Genomic DNA, 23,042 nt, shown 5'->3' on the forward strand with positions numbered 1-23,042 from the left:
AATATATACTTCTGAAGTCTGGAACTTGAGGAATACTAGGTGTACCAGTTAATAGTGGTGGATTTTTGTAATCAAAGAAAACACGATAATTTCAAGAGAAGCATCAAAAGTGCTTTATTCAAAGTAATGTCCATCGCTAGCTACACATTTCCCCCATCTTTCAGGTAATTTGTGGATACTGTCACAATAGAACTTTTCTTGTTTTGAGGCAAACCATTCAGAGACCCAATTTTCCACTTCTTCGTATGTTTTGAAGTGCTGCTCAGAAAGTGTATGTACCATCGATCAGAACAAGCGGTCATCTGAAGGAGCAGGGTCTGGTGAATAGAGTGGGTGGGTTAATACTTCCCAGGCAAGATCTTTTAACCTGTTTTAACTTGTTTTAAGCTGGTTTTGAAGTATGTGATAATGTGTTATCATGAGGCAAAATTACTTTGCCATGTCTTCTGGCATATTCTGGTTGTTTCACGATCAAAGAGTGGTTCAAATTGATTATTTATTGTCGGTAGCGATCAGTATTAACAGTTTCACCTAGTTTTAGAAGCTCATAATACACCACACCTTACTGATCCCACCAAACGCAGAGCATTGTCTTCCTTCCAAATCGATTTGGCCTTGCAGTCGATGTTGATGTTTGATCTGGATCAACCCATGATTTTGTACGTTTGGGATTCTCAAAATAATCCACTTTTCATTGCCAGACACAATTCAATGCAAAAAAGACTTTCTTTTCTGTTGTTGAAGCAATATTTTACTGATGACTTTTCGGTTTTTCCATTTGTCTTTTGTTCAGTTGATGTGGCACCCATTTTCCTTCCTTTAAAATCTTTCCCATTGCTTGTAAATGATTGGAAATTGTTTTCTGAGCAACGTTTAATCTTTCTGCAAGTTGTTTTTGAGTTTGACAAGCATTTTCATCCAATAATGCTTGTAATTGTTGGTCTTCAAACTTTTTGGTTGACCTGGGTGTTCTTTGTCTTTCACATAGAAACCATCACTTTTAAAGCATTTAAACCAGCATTCACAAGTATCTTGAGATGGAGCATGTTCACCATAAGCTTCCTGAAGTATACAATAACTTTTTCTTCAAAATAAAGTAATGAATTAAAACTTCCCACGAATGCTCTTTTTTGGCACAAAATTCCACATTTTTAAGCATAAAAATATCTATGATGTTAACACCTTCAGCAAATTTGACATATGAAGTTTTGAAGCTTTCTGTCAATACAACAAAATAGCATACATCTCAAATCTCATATATATCAACATATGTGTAACTCCATCTATTGAAAAATATGCATTATTAACTGGTACACCTAGTAAATAAATTCTGTTCTGTCCAATTCTCGTCAGATAAAAGACCTTGAGTTAGGAAGGTAGGGAAGAATGTGAACAGCTAGCCCCCTCCCTCATTCACAACCTTCCCTCAGCTAAAGCATCATTGGTTCTGGAGATCTGGGACAGAAAACCAAAATATTCATAGGAAATGGCCCTCTACATTTAGACATCTATGAGGCCAGAATGTATTTCTTGAACTTCATATCCTGATAAAAATGTACCTAAGGTTCCACCAAACACCCCCAACACTTATCCATTCTTGGAAGGACTGTACCTTGTGAGCTATCATGTTATACCATTGAAAATGAGCGTCTTGCTTTGGAGCTATGTAAAACAACTGAAATTTTCTACTTGGGCCAAAGGAAATGGTGCATATGAGAAAGAGAAAATCTGGCACTTAGCAGCAGGAGTCATTGCTGACATTTTCATTTGGTTGTTGTGGCAAGAAAATTCACAGCCAGTGGCTGTCAAATCCCAACACACAAGAGTTAACATGCTCCAGTAGTTGACAGATACACTCATTTTTACCTTCGTAAAAGAAAATAAAGCAGGGTAGGGGATACAGAAAGTTCAGGAATGTCCAAATCTAATTCTTCTTGACATCCATGGTTCTAAAGTTTGGAGCAAATGTGCATATTTACCCCTAAAGAAGCACAGACTTCGGAGAATGGGGAAAAGTCAAAAAGTACTGAAAGGGGTTCCCCTCTGTTCATTCCACTCCACCCTCTGCCTTTCACCTGTGCCAAGTCTTATCAGATAAGTGCTATAAGTGCTGTAAGAAACGTAATTTATGTAAATAGAATCCATTATGCAAATGCATCCAACTTGCTTGCTACTTAGAAATTTTGTTCTTTTATGTTTAAGAAATACAGCCTTTATCCCCCAGAATAGACAGATTGGTTATGTTTATGTTCTTAAAGCCTTCTGCTACTGTTCTGGGCTTTGAGGAAAAGTCATTTTTTATTTAAAAAAATGTTTTGCCTTGCCTCCCACCGCCTTCTGTAAAAATGGCCTCTTTGTTTAATTTGGTGCTTTGCACACTAGCTTGATGATTGCGATGATTGAATAGAACTGTAGTGAAAAGGGTGGTAGTGTACAGAAATGAATGCATAGATTATATACTCTACCCACAGGGGATCCGTTGTTTCCTTGGGTTGTATGAAACTGAATCATTCATTTAATTCAGAGATCTCTGTGAGCTTTATTCCCTGATTTGTTTCAGTCATAGTTTCAAACAGAAACTTGATGAAATCCTTGTTTGGAGCCATAAATAGGAAAGGAAAAGAAGTATATGCTCTTTGTGTTCATATTCTCTCCACACTTAAAATTACAAGGCAAATTATAATGAAATATAAGAAAGAATGCTCTACTCTACACATGAAAATATTCAAACTGCTTTTCCTACTAACATAAACTGCATTTCATTATTTCTTATTTATATGTATGCACATTCATATGTAAAATACAAAAAAAGAGAGGGAAAAAGGCATAACATCACAAAAGGAAAGAGTGTGAGAGAATATGGCTGTGTCTTAATAAGTGAGCATTGCAAGAAATGAATTATGAATTTAAAACTCTCCTCCCACCCTGAAGAAACCCATATTTCAAGTTGACGAGTCGTTTTAACAGAACTGTAAGCTTCAAGTCATTTAAAAATACTGCTGTTTTAATAAAGAGAACACAACATACTAAAACCTCCAATATGACTGATGTTTATTTTGCTACTTGATAACCAGCCCAATCCAACCATCCATGATTAAGCCCATTCACTCTTAGGCTGTTAAAATAAATGCCCCTCATTTCATTAGAACTAATCATTTCATCAAAACATCTTGCTCTCAGACACCGCACTGTTTTACTCATTGTTTCTAAATGGCATCTGATGAAGTGGTCTAATACTTTGTGACTGTGCAAATTAAGCTGATATGACCTCTGGTGCTTTTCTTCAAATTTAACAAATATTTATTGACCACTGAATGACAGGCATTCTAGGTTCTGGGATTGCAGCAATAACCAAGAAAGCCAAAGTCCCTGCTTTCATAAAGCATATGATCAGGTGGGAGAAGACAAACTATAAGCAAAGTAAATAAACAGGTGAAGGAGATGATTCCAGATAATGCACTGAAAATCATGTGAGCACTGAGGTAAGGTGAGTGGAGATGCGAAGGGTGACGGGGGGAGGATTGGGAAGGTTGGGTTAGAGAAAACCATCTGTCTGAGAAGGGGACACTGAATTAAAACGTAAGTACTAAGTAAACAGTAGTCACATGAAGGTCTGAGGGAAGGGTAGTCAGATAGGGCAGACAACGGGGCAAAAGTCTTGAGCTAGGAATAAACTTTCCCTGTTTAACTACTATGGTCTAAATCCAGGGGATGAGGGAAGGGGTTAGCAGAAGGTGAGATCAGCAAGAAAATCTGAGACAAATCACTTAGGGCCTTCTGTGTTTTGGAAAAGACTTCACATTTCACTTTAATTGGATTTGAGAGCCATTGAGGGGTTGAAGCAAGGAGTGATGTGACGTGAATAATGCTTTGAGCCCATTACTCTGGCTGCTGAATAAAGAATGGGGGGGAGGGGGGGCGGGGCAAGTATGGATGCAGGGAAAATAATTAGGAGCCTGCAGTAGTAATCCAGGTAAGGAATTGCATTGTCTTTGGGTAATGTTTGAACTATGGAATTAGTGAGGAGCAGTAAAATGTGGGATATATTTTAGAAGTAGAATTTACAGATCTGGTGATTGATAAGATGTAGGTAACAAGGGAAACATCTCCCATGGGAGCATTTCTCTTCTCCTTAATGGCATTTCCTCTCATCCAACCATATCGGTCTTGACAAACAAACCAGATCAACATAAAACTACATATTCTAACTTAAATGTCTGTTTTTCATGAAAACTATACCAACCCATAAGATCATTCGGGGGCAAACAATAAGTTTATTTCAATAAGAAATGTTTTTAAATGTATATGGTTTATATGTGGGGCAGTCTTAATAAAATCAGTGATTTGTTGTGAATAGTTTTAGGATCACTGTACAAACCACTGTGAAAATTCTGATGTTAGACACTTGCTTGACTTGCTTTCAAGCCAATTGCAAACACATCAGAAATGAGTAATCATAATTTAAACCTTATTGATAATTTACCTTAGAGTTAGTGAGTTTATCAGATCTTTATCTCTCTCTCTCTCTCTCTCTCTGTGTGTGTGTGTGTGTGTGTGTGTGTGTGTGTGTGTGTGTGTGTTTAGGGAGAGAGAAGATAGAGCCAGTACCACTGAGGGTAAGATAGGAAATGCCTACCATGGGGGAAGTGCAAAAACTACAGCAGAATCTGAAATTCCAAATATGAAACTCACCTGTAATGGTCCACTCTTGCAGAGAGAAAGGGAGGAGGTAAACTCTATGTTAACTTTAGCCTTTAGGAATAGATGGGATTTTCACTCACTATTTTCCTTTCTTTTATACACTCAGGAACCAAGCATGGGGGGTGGAAGGATTGGCTTTGCCAAGGATCAGGTTCAGGTTCCCAGAAGAGGTGCCATGGATCTGGCATTGGCTATGGTGCTGCTGTGAATGCTCACAGTTAGCAGCAGCAGCAACTCAAGATCAGAAGACAGGCTGGGTCCCCAGCACATAGGTCCCCAAAAGTGACCTATCCACTTCCTCTGGTATCAATAGTGACAGTGAAGAAAATGGCTTCAAGCACTCTCATTATGCCCAGACATTCTGGTGGCCCCTGTGTATCTAAGCTTAAAAGAGATGTGAAGAGAATACGCCTCTGAAACATTATTCCTTTTTAATATTTTGCTGGTAGCATCTTGTCTCTTGCCCTAACTCTTCTGATTTTCCACTTAAAAGCAACTGTTTCCACATTCCTCTTCAGTGAGCTCCCCAGTTTCCAATTTATGTGACATTCCTATTTGTGTATCAGCTCATTAGGAAGCTCTTTGTTCAGCTAATTTGGCTTCTTCTCACCCTTCTTATTGTCTCATGTAAAAAGGTTATATTCTCTTTTTTTCAGGCTAATTTTCAACTATAGTATTGTTCTTCCCTTATGTTGAATTATTAAAACCCTTGCTAGAATTTCCATACAGTTTGAAAAATATTAATGTGGAAAAAGAAACACAACACAACTCTAAGGCAGTTTCTGCAACATGAACCAGAGGCCAGGGAAAGGCTCTGGGGGTTGATCCGTCTGCCACTATTATTCTTAAAGCAAACAACTGCTGGTTGTTTTATTTCTGGATCTTTCCTTCTGGATTTTAAATATAAAAGCAGTCTAATCATATTATATTAGTTGAGGGGGGAGAGGGGAAGGAGAGAATTACCCTTCATCTCATGACCTAAAATAACCATTACTGTTTTTTACTCTTTTGTTCTTTTACTTCTTACTGGTTTAGCTGTTGTTCTTGTTATTTGAAAATAATATGATTAGGAGTGAATTCAACCATTTAGGTTTTACTGAGGAGAGTTTTCAAACCAGTTTATGTGGGAAGTCTCAGAAAATATTTCCTGTAGTGGTGATAAATTATTTAACCATTATTAGATGCCAGAATGTAGTGGCGACGACACAAAGAACATTAAGGTGGCTGGAATCATCTTTATCCAGTCAGCGGCTAGCTTAAATTAAACTAACAAATCAGAAAGTAAAAATTATGGGGGAAATAAGTGCTACCTACAGTGGATAGGAGCAAAGTGTATGTCATAGTCAGCCATTTCCAGAGGTCCAAGGCAATACAAAAAGATTTTCCAGGGTATAAATGGTTTGAAAATAAACACCAAAGCGGACAGGAGAAAGAGAACTTGACAAGTTCACCCATGAGACATGCACAAAGATATATTATTCATGCATAATGTAAATACCTCATTTTTTCAATACTTGCACAGTTGTCTGCATGTCTTTTTTTTTTCATAACTGTCTGTGTCACATGTCATCTATCTTAGATGGTTAGTTCTTAAAGCAGTGACCCCCAACCATTAGAGAATTGAATATCCCAATTGTTTGTTATATGACAACTGCCTTACCCCAGCCTCTCATCTCATATACACACAAAAACAATCCCCCCCCCAAAAAAAATAAATAAATAAAGAGGAAGATTGGGAAGTTTGAAATTATGTGAACTTTCATTTTACTTAAAATGATTCTGATTTAGAGGAATTTTACAATCCCAGCTGGGATAACCAGGGATTTCATTCCATCTTCTTCCCGCTACAGGTTATCAAGTCCAGGTTCCAAGCCATTGTCTCAGAAGAAAAGTCGTGTCTAACAAAAACTTTCCTTCTGAATTTTAAATATAAAAAGAGTCTAACCATATTATAGTGGTTATAAGGGGGGGGGGGGGAGAATCACCCAAAATCTTATGACCTACAATAACAAGTATAGTTTTTGAGTATTTTGCTCTTTTACTTCGCAATGTTTTATCTTTGTTCTTACATTATTTTTAACATTATACAAGCAATACATTATTATAAGTTCATTGTTTTTAAAAAGCTCAATACAGAAGTGTCTAGAGAGTAATAAATGAAGTCCCCATCATTCTCCTCCTTCAGTCCTACTGCCACACATTCCCAGAAGTCAGAACAATTAACATCTCAGTATGTGTTATCCTCAAATTTACTCTATAGATTTATATATAGCCGTATGTTTGAACTATACATATATAGCTTATTTTGTTTTAATAAAATTATACCATATTGTATATATTATTTGGCAACTTAATTTTTAACTTAATCTATTTTAGGAATGTTTCCATACTAGCACATCATTCTTTTGATTAGTTACATAATAGTCCATCACACTAAAATAAAAAATTAATTTAACCACATCCTTATTGCTAGATATTTGGGTTGTTTCTACTTTTTTCTTTAAAATCAATACTCCTACAAGCAGCTTATATATTGTACATACATCTTTGTGCACATGCTCCATAGAACAGGTATCTAAAAATGAAAGTAGTGGGCCAAGGGATCTTTTAAATTATGATGAAATACAGCCACATTACCTGTCAAAACTAACATTTTTTTTACTATGTTATCTTAAAATTATGTATCCTGCCTTTAACACTGAGCACATAGGTAAAACACTCTATTTATTCAGTCATTTCTCTGTTGTTAAATTTTAGATGGCTTCTAGTTTTACACCAATAAGAAAAAATGCTGAGTTAAAATACTCTGGGAATATGGGTTTTCAATGTTTAAATGATGATTTCTTACCATGGTTTATCATTTGTGCATACTTCTGAATTCTTTTCCAATTTTACTATAGTATTAACAATTATATTTTAATTTGTCCTATTTGTTAAATACATAGGTGTAGGGAGGTTGAATTTTTTTTCTATATGTGTTTTCTAGAATATCTTCTTTTGTATATTATGTCCATGGGGTCTTTTACCCATTTATTTTATTATCTTTGTTGTTGTTGTTAATCCTCACCCGAGGATATTTTTCCATTGATTTTTAGAGAGAGTAGAAGGGAGGGGGAGAGACAGAGACAGAGAAACATCAATGTGAAAGAGACACATCAATTGGTTGCCTCCCACACAAGCCCCAACCAGGGCCAGAGAGGAGACCAAGCCTGCAACCAAGGTACGTGCCCTTGACCAGAATCAAACCCAGAACCATTCAATCCACAGGCCGATGCTCTATCCACTGAGCCAAACTATCTAGGGCTACCCATTTATTAATTATATGAACTCTTTAATGAAACTATTAACACTATTAACTTCATACTTTGTCATATTTTCTGTTTAAGAAAAGTTTCTCTAAATTGCACTTCTTATTTTATTTTGGCTACACCGTAGTATAATAATAAAATAATAATAATTAACATTTGGGATATTTACTCTGTGTCAATAATATTAACATTTTGCTGCTAAGGGAACTAAGGATTTTATCAGATCAAATCTATAAGTCTGTTCCTTATAATTTCTTCTCTCACTTCAAATCAGAGAAAGTAAATCTTTTTTTCAGATTTTAACAAATATCCAATTCTGCTTTTCTCTGCCTTTAAGTATTTGTCTTTGTAAACTCTATATATTTTATCTTTGTGTATAATGTTAATTGTCACATGAATAATTTCCCCCAAGTTGTTAGCTACTTTTCAAATCACCTATCAAAATACTACAGAAAAGACCAGAATATAAGCAAGGAAGTGATGGTGATAAGAAGAATAAAAAAGGAAGAAGATAATATAGTCGTATCCATAAAAGGTCCAAAGAAGATAATCAAATATGAAAAAATAAATGTAAAACGATAGGTTATAGAGATTTGTCTACATACTTGATAAAATTCTGCTCTTCATTACTGTATTTCTATTGATACTTAAGATTTTTGAGGCAGTGTGGTCTAAAAAAATCAATGTACTTTTAAAAATCACAAGACAGCTCTCTGATGACCTAGTTTTCCCAAAACAAACTAGTTTACAAACTCTTTAGGAATATGATCTGTGCTTCTGTTTGTTTTAAATTCCCTACATGGCCCAGAATGCCATACAGGGCTTTCAGTGAATAGTGGTTAATAAGTGTAATGCAGCATTTCACTGACTCCTTCAGTAAAAATTTCTGGAGCCTACAATGAGGAAGACACTGCTATAGATGCTGGGTTGTCAGTCTCTGCCCTCATGGAGCCTGTATTCTTATGAGAAGGACTGTGTGTGTTTTTTTTAATTATATATAGTAACCCTATATAATAAAGAGCTAATATGCTAATTAGGCCAAATGGCAGAATGACCTTCCAGAACAACCTTCTGGAATGACCTTCTGGAATGGCCAGTGGGCAGGGCCACGAGGAGCCAAGGCCACGAGGGCTGAGCCCCTTGCATGAATTTTGTGCATCGGGCCTCTAGTTATAAATATTCTGAAGGAAAAATACAAGGTAGGTGGTGGAGATGTCAAAGAAGGCTTCCCTGAACAACTAGCATTTGAAATGAGATCCAAAGCTTCAGTAAGTGTTGATTAGGTGAAGAGGGAGGTGGGTGAGCAGCTAAAAGAAAGTTTATACAAAAGCCTTTATGTTTTCCAGAAGCACATCTTTCAAATGATCATCTCGCTGCCTCCAAAAAGAGTCAAGAAAAAGAAATGGAGAAGTATGAGAAGGGTGGTGAGTGGAAAGGAATAATGATACAACTCCATAATACCAAAAAAATTAGATGAAAAGAGATTAATTTATTACTAGTTACTCTACCCAAAAGGTACCAAGTAACTTCCTTATCTGTGTTCTTATTCTTAAGAGGCTGCCCAATCCTTGTCTTCAGGAACTTTAGCTATTCTGGAATCAGAGGCTACCTGAATGACTTGCCATTGATTAGCATCCCTTACTAACCCCAAGATGCCTGCTGACAACATGGGTGTGGGTAATGCAGTGTCTTAGGCTCAGCCACAAGAGACCGTGACAGAGTTGCAGAGGTAAAGCCCTTTCTCATATTTTCTCCGTTCCTTGCCCATTCAGCACTTTTACTACTGTCACCATGTTGGCACATTTCCCAAAAAAAAAATAGGGAAAGTATTTTTGTTTTTCACATAGTAAAAGGATGAAGAACGAGCTAAAGGAATGTTGCCTTCACCTCATAGGGAAGGGAGGATTCTTATCTCCAGAGGAGATGCTCATATCCCTGTCATTCTCTTATCGGCTCTGGGGATAATTGACACGTGGTACCCACACAGGAGCACGACAAAAGTCTCGGTGGATTCAGGAGCTCCTGAGAAGTTGATATCCTTTGATTTCAAGTGTTCTTCCCAACGTCCAATATCAATAATAAAAAGAGAATATAAATTATCTAACTATTATATACTTATCACCAGATAGCTCTCTTTATCGATGAGAAGATAGAGAGAACTTACAGCATTGACCAGAGAGGAAAATGGAGAAGGAAATGTAGGCCAGGAAAGGTGGAAGCCATGTCTGCTCCATTCAAATATCTTCCTTTTCAGATCCACTCGCAATAGTGGTTGGGAAGAAGCCTGGTTATTTTTATTGTATTAAAATATCAGCGGTTGCTTTCATTTGTCAAAGTTCAAAATGAAATGATCTTTCCAAGTTTCTGATACATGTAACACCTGGGTTGCATTTCTTGTTGTGAAAAAATCAAAGCAACTTTCCCATGCCTGCTTTTCAGCTGTAACGAAAGCCTTTTTTGCAGTGAAAAGATGGATGGAACCCTTCACGCAGAGGTGATGTGCCATCAGGCAGGCGCACTCTCATTGGAGTGGCATCTTCAGTCCCCAGCGGGGTGTTCGGTGTCAGAGGCTCCAGGCTTGATCAGCATCCTACACATTGTCTTGACAGATGGATGTCTTTGGCACCTCCGCTAGTAAACAACAGCACCAATGCCCGTGATCACTTCCACGTCTCTCCTGCCAAGCTGTAAGAAAGAGGCTTCTTTGACCTTAAAAAATATTTAAACATTATTCCCTATTTTTAATGGTACACGGTTCTAAAAGAGATGCAAAGAGACCACATTCAAGTTTTGATTCTTATTGTATTTGCTTTGATAAATATTGTGTAGAAAAACATCTATAAAAGACTCAAAATCCACTACGATGGAAATAACGCTGTTTGAGATTTGCAAATTGTGATCGCTGAGTACATTCTGGGAGCAGAGCCAGCAGAATGCCAGCATCTCTACCTCCAAGAAAACCCAAGGGTCACAGGTCACAGGTCAAGATTCTCACCTAGAGAAGGGCCTCTCAGAATTACTGAGGGAAATTTTCAAACCCCCCATATGCACCATCCCTCCCCCCCCCCCCCCGCCCCGATAATCCAGATGCATTCCTCTCCCCAGGAAGAATGACAGAGGTAGTCACTGTGGTTTAATAGTAGTAGCCAAAGTGATTTAAATAATAACTGATGCCACTCATTCATTATCTGTGATATCAGGCCAATAAATACCCTTTCTTTACCTCACTTCCTACTCTGTAAAATATAACACTGATATCTTATGGGGTTATCGTGATATTAAATTAGATGTGAACTATACTTATGACATGTGCATCATAAGTAATCCATAAATGCTATTTCTCTCTCTCCCTGTCACAGAAAATAAGAAAACATGGTGTCAGACAAAACTGACTTCCTATTCTTGCTAGTATATTGCATTAATATTATCATTCTCTTAAAATATTGTCATTTGATACAATAAATACATTCATTTTTTTATATGAATGAGTCAGACTTATCTTTTATTTTAGAAAAATGAGCAGTGATAAAAAGAGACAGAGGAGAGATTATAGGGTGAGGAGAAGCAGGAAGATAAATAAAATTAAATTATCTTGGGCTAAACTGGGCTGAGTGCCTTCACAATATTTCTATGCACTTAATTGTTCACATTCCTATGAGAAGTAAGTCTTGTTATCCCTGGTTTAGAGATGAAGAACCTTAGACTCAGATGGGGTGAAGTGACAACCCATCTCCACCACGGCACTCTGCCTTGTGCCTCTTCCCCTTGTAACTCTTCTCTTCACTATTGGTGGTGATTGTTATTTGTTTCTTACTTACATTCAGCTGGTATCTACAGTCTATTTCCTAAAATAACCTGAGAAACATTTGCATTACTTAAAGGAAAAAATTCATGTAAGCCAAAAGCAAGACATCCCAAGTAGATAATGAACATTACAATTCTGTAATAATTAATATTGTTGCTAAGGACTCAGGGGACTAAGAGTACAGAGAGTTATAGGAAATAAATCAACAATGAGTGTAACAAGTGTTATTTTGCCTGTCAACTATTCATAAGGTATATGGAAATTCACCCTAATAAAGTTGTTTTCTTTTAGCGGATTATTGATGTGATCCAAATATTGAAAATCAATGTTACATATGTCCATACTTTCAAAATATTTGATTTGCTAGCTCATTAGCACATTTAGTACAAGATGCTTGGCAGAATGATTAATCACTTGCAATACACATGAATATATAAAATTATAGTAAAAAATAAGCCTTTAGACTGACTGATAAATTTACTTTTGAGGGATTCTTAAACTATTTTTATTATAATCTCTATGAAAAATCCTATAACAAAAAAAATCATATTGCCTTTGACATGTAAATATCCTTTTGCTCTTCAAAGAACTTCAACAACCTTCTAGAATAAGTCTGTGATATCAGAGATTGGCCAGATAAAATTTCAGGAACAGGGAATTTCATGGACAAGGTCTACGGGTTACCACAGCACCCAGAAATGCATAGAAGCTCAGTCCCCAATCTCTCATTCTAGTTCTATACAGGGCATGTTATGTAGAAGGGGCACTGTGTCCAGGGAAGAATTTCTCCCCTGAATCCTCTTGAGCATATCCAATTAACCAGAGTACAGAAAAAAAAATTAGAAAAATACTTAAAAGAATAAAACCCAATCCCCCAAAGTCATTGGTTTCCCACACTAGACAGCTCTAAGAATTATTCCCTCTCAACACCATAGTGAGTAACAGTAATTTACAGGTGTTCCTCTCGCTCAGTATTCATGTCCTAATCAAACAAGTGGATGAAAGAAAGACTTATAATTATAATGGCACATGACACTTCTTCAGCCTCATCTCCCTGGAGGATTATAGGCTTAGTCCTAAATGTGTTAAGTACTGAGGTGAATCTCAGAGGGAATGGGGTTAGTAGGGCGTGGTTGGTGGGAAGAGATTAACCAAAGAATTTATATACATATATGCATAACCCATGGACACAGACAATAGTGTAGTGAAGGGGATGGAAGGGATCAATGGGGGGGAGGAGACATCTGTAATACTTTCAACAATAAAGATAAATGTTTTTAAAAGTATATACACAGACCACCAATATACAATATTTGAACCATGTCAAAAACATACTCAAATAAAATTACGGTATAAAAATGGAATTTTGTATTCTAAATCAGTCTAATTACTTTCATCATAAACTCATTCAAACTGTTCACCACTTAAAATGCCCTTCATATGGCTCTCCACATATGGAAATCTTATTTACTCACATCAAAGTCCAACTTAAAAAAAAAAAAGTCTTTCTTTACCATCTGGTGCCATTTTTTTACCATTTAATAAATGCATTCATTTATTAAACAAGTAGTGTGGGTTTTTTTGAATGATCAATTATTCCTATGGCTCCAATTTGTTATCAATTCAGTCAACAAACATTTAATTCACAACTATCAAGTATAGACACTATGGTAAATGTAGATGGTATAAATATAAATTATATGTCATGACCTCAAGGTTTTAAATTTTAACAGGATTAAGTAGATTTTTAATTCTTAATTATACTATAATGAGCTGAATCATAGTATATGAATTCATAGATATATGGGTTTTCATAACATACTATCAAATTCATAGGTAGTACACTAAATTGGCCTCAAGGGGTAAGGTCTAGGGACTCTTAACTTATAAGTTGCCTCACTTTGAGTTTAAACAGTAATTTAAGCTGCTAAATGTTTTCATATTTCCCAGTATTTGACATACACATATACAAAGTACCCCAAAATTATCCCTAGTACATTGGAAGAGTTTGTATATCTGATAACTAGAAGTAAGCTTCTGGAACTTTTAAAGCCAGAGGTTGTTAGCTAGGAGGACTTAAGGCCAGTCTACAAGAATGTTTTGCCTATTTTTAACTTTTTAAAGCCATGACCATTAATTCAGATTTTAAATATTTCACATAAAAATCCAGATTTCTGCCCTGCCTTGAAAAATCAGACAACCTGGCAGAACTCATACAAATTCTCTCATGGCAACAAATGACTGGCGTTAACAAAGAGCTGTCATGTCAGCTCTTAATCTCTCATTGTCTAAGTCACCTACCCAGCCACTTTTATTCACTTATATTATCTGTGTGGCCTCTGTATATAGGCAGTTTGCAAACTGTTTTAAGCATTAAGCTCTTAATAAAAGATGTGTCAACTCCAAATTCCCATTTGTCCCTGAGTGGACACATACTTGCATTCTTCATGTCCTCGAATTTCAAGGCACTGTGATGGTCTTTATCATTTATGGGAAAAGAGGAAAAAGGACTGTGGTGGTATCTGTGGTGGTATCTTGATAGGTCATAGGTCCTGAGGACACCCATGACTTAGGAAGAATTATTTATTTTATTTTCCAACTGAGAACTGGTCCACCTATGTTATGTTCTCAGAGGATGGGGGGAATCTCTCATCTAATTAGCAGCTGCTATTATACTGAATACTTGACCTCATCTTGAGGCTCAAATATTTCATAGACTTTCCTGAGCTTTTTCATGGGAAGAAAACAAAATATATTAACCTGGCCTTTTGTTATCAATGAAAAGTGGTATTAGTATACAATACTTATCCTTTAATCTTCAAAGAATCATGTCACCCATTAAACTCTAATAATAGGAAGATGTTTCTCTAATAAAGCCATATGTATCTAATTCATCATCCATAAAAATACTCATCTTGCTGGGTAACTGAAAGGATAATAAACTGAAAGCTGAGATATCTAAGAAGGCACTCATTTCTCTGGGCCTCACGTTCTTTACCCATTAACTAAAAAGGATTGAGTGATCTCTGAGGTTCCTTCCAACTTTAAGAGTCAGGATTTTTTCAAGGCACTGTCTTAGATACTACAGATTTACAGAAACATAGATATTTCCCTATTCTTCAGGAGTTTCATAGGAAAAAAAGAGATTCACAGAGAAAAAGAATAAATCACATTACAAGCGGGATGTATTCCTTTCCCAATAAGAGAACAGACAAGAAGTAGAAAAATTCAAAGGAAGAGGCAATTTCTGGTAATGAGGAAGAGAGGGTCCACAAAGGCGGTGGGATTTGGGTTGGGCACTGAAATATGGTTGCATACCAATAAGCACCAATGGGAGGAGGCTCGTGGGCAGGCCCTTTCATCGGAAAGAATCCGGTGGGGTCTCTTCCTTGCTGTGGCTGCCACCACGGCAGAGATAATGCTTCTGATGAACGCCTTGTTCTTTTCCATTCTCTCCCATCCCCTTCTCACACTGCTGATCCTTCTAAAATATAAAACCATCTAATCTACCTGTTTTAATCCTCAGTGACTTTTACCTACAGGATAGAATGCACACTCCCAAAACAGCCCCTGAGAGCTTCTGGGATCAGACCGTGCCGAGCATTCCTGCCCCGTGTCCTGCACCTCCCTGACTTACTGTCACACTCCCGTGACACACAAACACCAAAGGCCCCAATGGGATCATACGTATTTTTGCTGAATAAATTCAGCATCAATTTACTCGCTGAAGCTGCCCTCAACCCTTGAAATGCCTCCTCTGTACTCCTCAACTGGCCAACTTCCACTCATTCATTAAGGCTCAGCTCACCCTGTCTTGCTTCCCAAACTTCACTTACTGTACCTGTAATTACTTGCTCAGTGTCTGTTTTCCCCACTAGATGGTAAAGTCAGAGAATAAATCTCTCTTACTTGCCCCTGTATCTCCAGCACCCATTAAAATGCCTAGCACATAGCTGTCTCTCAAGAAATATGTATTCCAAGAATGAATGAATGGGTTAGGAAATAGCAAAAGGAATAATGGGGCAGCCAAGCAAAGAGGGCAAATGGTACTGGGACTCAAGAGTTCAGGATAAACGTGAGCATCTTACTAAACCATTGCTACCTAACTTTAAGGAGTACATTGGCATAAGGCAACTATACATCACTCCTTTGGGTCTGAGACACAGAAGTCAGGAAGGATGGCATGCTGCACAGTATCACACAGCATGCTCCCTCTCCACTGCATTAGAGCTGAAATGCCCGGGGAATGACATGTGAATGCTTTCAGGTTCAGACCTCACGAGAAAGCCCAAACATGTTGCTATGGAAAAACAAGGCCCACTTTTGCTCTCACCACGTAAAACTTGAATCTCTTATTATGATACTTTAGCTATAATGGAAAATCAGTCTTAGACAAATAACTCATAATTATGGCAGGGGCACTGACAATGAGCTAAGAATTCAGTATTTTAAATGCCAGCGCATCTTTTATTCTACCATAAATCATTGTCAGTTCTGTTTTTAAAAGAAAATGAGAGCATATTCCAGGTGATGGGCACTTACAGAGAGAATGCAGATGGCCTTAAATATCTTAGACTGGCTGGCTTAAAATGTTTCTGACTTTTGTTTGCTCCTTCCCTTGCTGGAATTGGAATATAGGCTCAAAATTCCCTCTAATGCCAAACAGCTGCTCCTTTGCTTTGTTTCAATTAAAGCTGAATGTAGCTGCCCCAGATGCCCTGCCCATGTGGAGCTGCATGAGATGTCACTGAGCATCACCACAAAGCCCTGGAAAATGGTATTATGCATGTATGCTAATGAGCCATGGGGTGTTTGGGGAGCAGCAGGGAGAAGAGGGGGATTCTGACATTTGTTATACTACAGCACCAATGTTCTCTAGTGCCCCCCTTATCTGGGTTTCGCTTTTCACAGTTTCAGTTATGCGTGGTCAACCATGGTCCAAAAATATTAAATAAAAGATTCCAGAAATAAATAATTCAAAAGTATTAAATTATGTGCTGTGCTGAGTAGCATGGCGAAATTTCTTACATCCCTGGCCCCGTCCCACCCAGATACAAATCATCCCTTTGTCCAGCGTGTTCACACTGTATATGCCACCTGCCTGTTAGTCCCTTGGAAGTTGTCTCAATATCAGATGGACTGTGGTGGTATCGTAGTACTGTGTTCAAGTAACCCTTATTTTACTTAATAATGCCACATCCACACAACTTTTATTAGAGTATATTGTTATAACTGTTCTACTTTATTACTAGCTAATGCTTATTGCTTACGGTGCTTAATTTAAATCAAGCTTTGTCATAGGTGTGTATGTATAGAAGAAAACAGTGCACTTGCAGGGCTTGGTGCTATCTTCAGTTTCAGGCATCCACTGGGCTTCTCAGAATGTATCCCCTCCAAGGATAAGGGGAGAATTACTGTAAGGCAATAAACACATTACCAGTAAGTCCTAACCTTTTGTGACTTGGAATCTAATATTTAGAGTTAAAATAACTTCAATATCATTTGGTCAGATATTTTTTCATGATTAAAAAATGAACCCAGAGGGTCTTATTGACTTGCCGTTCACATATCTGATCTGAGACAAGGCTTCACTCTTCTCCCCTGACAATGCACCCTGCATCATGAAAGCACTTTTTTTCCCAATATATATATATTTTAATATATTTTATTGACTTTTTACAGAGAGGAAGGGAGAGGGATCGAGAGTTAGAAACATCGATGAGAGAGAAACATCGATTCAGCTGCCTCCTGCACATTCCCTACTGGGGATGTGCCCGCAACCAAGGTACATGCCCTTGACCAGAATCAAACCTGGAACCCTTCAGTCCACAGGCTGACGCTCTATCCACTGAGCCAAACCAGTTAGGGTGAAAGCATTTTTTTTAACGCTGACTCTTATTCCGTTGTCACTACCTTAGCACTAAGTCAACAATGAGCTTCCACTTGCGCTTTCTCTCCCTTTCTCTGCATCACCTTTCCCTCAGCCAGGAAACTCTACCTGGACATTGGTGACTGTTCTTTATGTCCTGAAAAATGGGCAAAAGCAACCACAATGGTAATTTTCACTTATAGGAATAATTTTTTAAGTTCTATACCAGGCACAAAGGGAAACAATCTCGATGAACTTGAAAAGGAATCTTAACATTATGAATAGTGTCAGCTGAGAAAACTGGTCATAAAATATCTTAAGTATCCTTTTATGCCCATGTCTGCCTTTCCTCAATCTTGATTTCTTCGTGAAACCCAGTACGCATCTTGTTACTGACAAAGGCATAATATTTGGATAGATAAAACTTAGAGGCATTCCCATGGAAATTCTAGTTCATGAAAGTAGAGTATGCATATTAGGGTAGGTTAGCTGTTATAAATGGCCCCCAAAATGCATACTGGCTCTAATATAACAAAAGTTTATTTCTTACTCACTTAATGGTACCAGGTAATGAATAAATTAGTAAGCTGTCCTTCTTCTAAATAGTTCTTCTGAGAGAAGGTTGACTTAATCTTATTTTCACTCATATTCTTCCACGGTTATAAGGTTAGAAATCAGAGAACCACATTGCTTCTTTCAAGCCAACTAAGGACTTTTAAGATTAAAGACGTAGTTACTGCCGTAAATGAATAAATGAGAAATACAGCCAATAACCAAGTATTTGTGGTGAACATTATAGCTCATGGTGGCAAATCATTGCTTTGACTGATATTTTTCCACTAACACTGCATATCTGTACATATCCAAGCAGGCTTTTAATCAAACTTTTCAGTTAGTTCAGCTTTTAAAATGAAACATATTTGTATAGAGAAAGAGCAGAGCAGACTTTTTGAAGACTTTGACAATCCACTATGGAGTCACTCTCAGTCATGACAGCTATGTCAAGTGCTATGTCAAGAATGAGATAGTGACCCCTAGCTAGTTGCTCAGTGGTTAGAGCATCGGCCCACAGACTGAAGGGTCTCAGGTTCAATTCCAGTCAAGGGCTCCTGCCTCGGTTGCACATACCTCTGTTGCAGGCTCCTCCTGGCCCTGGTCAGGGTATGTGCAGGAGGCAACCAATTGATGTGTCTCTCTCACATCGATGTTTCTCTCTGTCTCTACTGCTCCCTTCTACTCTCTTTAAAATTCAATGGAAAAAAGTATTCTCAGGTAAGGATTAACAACAACAAAAAGAATAAATATCCTTGGCTGAGGATTAAAAAAAAAGAAGAAGGAAGGAAGGAAGGAAGGAAGAAAAGAATGAGATAATGAGGGGTAGCAGAATACCCTTAGGAGGGGCCCAGAACACCCAAACCCACAGATCTGAACACTGAGATAGAGACTTCATGTGGACACTGATAAAAGCTGGACCTCCAACGCTTGTGGGCTATAGAACTCAGAGAGCTCCAACCACCCAACCCTCAGGCTTGGCTGTACCACGGGTCATGCCAGAGCCCTGCCGGACTTCCACTCCACTGGACATGTGCCCTCAGTCTAGCCTCCTGGCTTAAGACCAACGCCCACCTATCTACCTGTGACACGGCCAATGATAGGAACTTCGCCCTAGATGCTGGCTCTGCTCACTTCTATCGTGTAAGCACCCCCTCTCTGTGTGTAGCCTGAATGTAACTCTACTGTATTATTCAGACAATCTCCCCTAATGAAGCTGGCATGTAGAAAAACACAAATGTGTGTGAGTGGCTCCCTCTGGGGATACTCCCTTGCTTATGGCAATATTCAATTAGTCATTGAAACCATCCTTTTGATTGAATTGACCAATTTCCCTAGAAGCTTCCATCTACCAAACATCCACACTCTTCATCAGATACAGACCCAATGAGATGTGATACTTCCCGCCCTATTATGTCTCCCACTTTGCAGATGGGAAACCAGAAGCTAAAAGATTAGTGATTTGTTCAAGGTAAATTACAGGGTTGAGACTAACCCAGGTCCACCTGATTTCAAGCCCCAGGGCCGTGGTCGGCAAACTGCGGCTCGAGAGCCACATGCAGCTCTTTGGCCCCTTGAGTGTGGTGGCTCAAAATGCCATGGCCTGGGCGAGTCTATTTTGAAGAAGTGGCGTTAGAAGAAGTTTAAGTTTAAAAAATTTGGCTCTCAAAAGAAATTTCAATTGTTGTACTGTTGATATTTGGCTCTGCTGACTAATGAGTTTGCTGACCACTGCCCCAGGGTATCCATTGTGGTTCACTGCTTCCCAGTCAGTTCCTTCAAATGTTTAGATGAAATGCATGTAAATTGAGCCTGAGTATTAAGAGATTTTGAAAATGAGCTCAAAAGGGTTTGCCCAGATTTACACATAAATAGCACTGGCAGGACCCGATTTCCCTCTATACACACCCACTACTTAGCAACCAGGGGAAGGACGCAGGCACAGGGAGAAATCTTCCTTGATGTGTTACTCCTGACAGTGTACTTTTTCATCCAGTGTTAGGCCTTTCCAGCCTCTGCTTTGGGGAAATGCAGACTGGGAAGGAAGGATCAAGCCTACTCAGAAATACAAGCGGAGGTATTATCCTAGCAACTCCCTAAAGCAATTGTAAACATTGTTTGCCTGAGTCTTAAGTGCTTCTGCCTGGCAGTGTACAATGCAAAGTTCAAAGGTTTGCTCATTACTGTAATGGGATAAAGCCTTTCCTGTTGGCTGTGGAACAATGAAGATAATTCTTGTGGGTTGCTCCTTCAATCTGTGTTTATTTAAGTTAAAGAAGTTTGTGTATGGCTGTTTTCTTTTTCTTTCTTTTTTAATTTCTCTGTAAAACCTGTCCTTTCCGTTTTAAGTTTCTTCAACAAGTTTCTTCCTGAAGATTATACATTGAGTTTTGTCCCCCATAAAAAAAAAAACAAAAAACTGTATTCCTTAACTTTTTATGTCAATAAATAACACATTATTTTAGTATGTCCTTATTTGCCAATAATGAGAGACTTGCTGGCCTGACAAAGGCATAGTTAATTAAAACATACATGCAACAAATGTGTTCACAATATTGCAAAAAATTGGCAGGAAACAAATGAGAACATATTGAAAAAATAGAACATCTCTTTCTCCTACATGATAACTAGCTACATCTGTGATAACAAATACACAAAGCAAAATAAAATAAGGGGTTTCTACCAGTGCATCTTTAAGGTTACCTTTTGAACATAAATTTAATTCCTCTGCTTGACATGCCCCTGCACACTCAGACTCAAAGCCAGACTTAAAACTTATATTTTTAATTATTCATGCCACATACTCATTCCAGAGATAAACATTCCAAAAGTGGCAAGGCTTCCACTTTGGGAACACTGCCCTAAAGAGAGCTATTAGGGGATTTAATCACATTATTCCTTGTGCTTTGAAATAGGGCCACTGCCAGCTCACAGGTCCCTCCTATGCTAGCAACAAGGACTTGGTCCAGAAACTGTTTTGTGTAACTTCCCCTAGGAATCCCTAGAGTTGGAGGATGAGGGGAGGTGAGGAAGAGAAGGGGGCGAGAGGGTAGAGGCAATCTGCCCTTCAGCCCTGAGCCTCCCAACTTCCTAGGAAATGACTGAGAAGCATTCCAGTGGTGACACCTTCCTGAGCACCTCCCACCTCACCTGCTCAGCTTCACCTGACTGGATGGAGATACACAGACTCCTTACTGGCTCTCTCTCCAAAGAGCAAGGTGATTTGGGAGGAACAGAGGATCTTTCCTTTATATCAGCTTCATCTTTCCTGGGTCCCTAGGAAGAAGGTTTACAGTCTCTAGCTTCTGAATAAAAGACTATAGTATGTGAATGTTCATCATTTTTCAAACCCTTCTTTCTCTCAAATAATCCCTCCCTTCATCAAGCCAGACTCTGCTCTTTCTCCCTCCCTCAGGAAACTCCTCTACCTCTCTGAAAAAAGCAGACTTCTTGATAGATTCTTGTATGGGTTAAGCACTAGGTCCTCCACCTTCAACTAAGTGAAGTGCAATGAGGTGCTCAGTTGCAAATTCAGGAAAGGAGAGGAAATAGCAAAGGGGAGATCTCATGCCACAAATAAAAGCCAAGATTGTTGCTCCAATGATGTTTCCTTCATTGTTTCCAATGGTGTTTCCTTTCCATCTGGAAGGTCTGTAACTGTTTTTCTCACCATTTTATCTAAGAAACCAGCAATGTCAAGGTAAGCACTAATGTTTCTCTGAACAATATCATATCAATCATTTATGAAGAAAAGACATCCCTCCTGTCAACATGACCGGGGTGCCAACCTTTGTGAAACAAGAATCCTGATACTTCAGGACTGGACATTTTGGCTCTTTCCTGAGCCAAGCTTCCCTTATAGAAGCCATTGATGTAATTGGGACAAGCGCTTTGTTTGCAATCCAGGAGGAGTGGTATCAATTCCAATAAGATCTTTTTATTTATTTATTCCAAATTCCCTTCACTAATACCAAAGGCCTGACTAACATGTGTAGTGGACTTGGTTTGTTAATTCAATTTTTATAGGTGTAAGATTAGCCCATTGCTACCAAAAAGCAACATAATGTAGAAGAAAGATAGACTTGGGCCCGGTGATACCTGAGTTCAAATCCCAGCTCTTCCATTTAACTTCCTATGTGACCTTAAGCATATTATATAAATTCTCTGAGCTTCCTTATCTGAGAAATTATGAGAATCCTGCTTTGAAGAGTGGGTGTGAGAATTTAATGCATAGGACTCATCTAGCATAACCCTTGGCACATGGTAGGCATTCAATTGTCAGGTCCCTCTTAAAGGAAAGAGTTGTCTTTTATTCTCTGCATCTGTTCTAGTATCTCTCACACAATAGGGCCTCAGAAAACATTTATTAAAATAGTTAGCTAATTAATTAATTAGTGCAAAAATGCATTAACAAATAGATCCACCTCTCAGGCAAATGATGTGTTTCAGCATTGTAGTGTTATTCCTTGGACATCCATTCCCTGCTGGGATAACAATGCATATTGTATCTGCCCAAAAAAAAAAAAAAAAAAAAAAAAAAAAAAAAAAAAAAGGAACAGGGATTAATGAGTGATGTTCAAATAAGTAATCTGTACATATTAGCATTATTGCTGGCTAAGAATAGCTAATGCTGAAAAATGGCAAGTTATAATAATAAATTAGGTTCCTAGGGCAACTCTATTTTATTTATATAGCAATACCCTTGCTTCAGACTTCAGGTGGATTACGAAAATAAGAATAATACTTCAAGACTGCTCAAAAGATGAATAAATCGGGACTAAGTACAAATGAGTATCCAAAAAGGGGA

This window comes from Cnephaeus nilssonii (assembly GCF_951640355.1).
Source record: "Cnephaeus nilssonii genome assembly, chromosome: 1".
NCBI lineage: Eukaryota > Metazoa > Chordata > Mammalia > Chiroptera > Vespertilionidae > Cnephaeus > Cnephaeus nilssonii.